Source organism: Asparagus officinalis, chromosome 1 (assembly GCF_001876935.1).
Source record: "Asparagus officinalis chromosome 1, Aspof.V1, whole genome shotgun sequence".
Lineage (NCBI taxonomy): Eukaryota > Viridiplantae > Streptophyta > Magnoliopsida > Asparagales > Asparagaceae > Asparagus > Asparagus officinalis.
This window is the reverse complement of record NC_033794.1, coordinates 20,482,950-20,484,029: the sequence shown is the minus strand read 5'-3', so window position 1 is coordinate 20,484,029 and position 1,080 is coordinate 20,482,950.

The window sequence follows — 1,080 nt, the reverse complement described above, 5'->3', positions numbered from 1 at the left end:
CCATAGTTAAAACCCAAACGACGTAACTTGTCACTACGTATCCAAGAATAGCACATAACGCAAGGTACTAAACATAACAGAAGGTGCTAAAGTGAAACTTTTAGAAGTTTTAGGGTATTCAAGTGAGGTTATTTACAAACTGAGGGTATTTATATGGTACAGTGGGTAAACAAGGGGACCAAAGTGCAACATTTATGTGCAACACTTAAATATTCTGGGGGCATTTTAGTACGCAGTTTTAAAATGAGGAACACCGAACCGCAAGGTTAGTGAAACTATAGGACATTCAAGCGCAATTTGGCCTTTTATCTTGCATTATAACAAGGGCAGAGATCTTAATTTAGCCTATTCTCCGGGTTCTCTCATTCTCATGTGTAACCTCAACTCACTGAGTGATGTCCGTGTTTACTACACTTGCCGCCTGAATCTCAGCAAGCACGGGGTGGTTCAACACCTTAATTTTCTCGTTCGATGGCTGGGACTCAACGCAAGAAATACAGATGAAAAGCAATACGATTTTTTTTTTTTTTTTTTGACTCTTTTACCCTTAGAGGCTCATTTGTCAAAAAAAAAATTGTCGCTTCTCTAAGGACGAGAGTTTTAAAAAAAAATCTATATCCGCACTTCACATCGTTAGAAATTTTTATTTGGACTTTAAAGGAGCGGGCAGCTAATTGCATCATCATTTTGGAGGTTAATTCTGGCTCCAGTGCTCTTGCAGTTGTTAGTAGGCTCAGCCTCTGTCACGGCCTCTTTCAAGATCTCCGCTCTCTCTCTCTCGTGAGTACAGCCTCCAACACTCTTCTTCATTACCCCGATCACCGCACTTTTTTCCTTTCTTTCTACAGTAACATCCTCGTTGTTGTTGTTAGGCGCTAAATTAAGTCACTAATCTCAGTCAGAAGACGAGAGTAAACAACACTCTTCTTAATCGTTATCCACACTAATTAACAAACTAAACCAAATCTTAAAAAAGAGAGGAGGTAAAAAAAAAAAGGAAAACTGCAGTTTCCTTCATGCATCAGTCCCTCTTACTCCAAAAATTAAAACATACTTAAAAGATCCTAAGGCAAGAACATT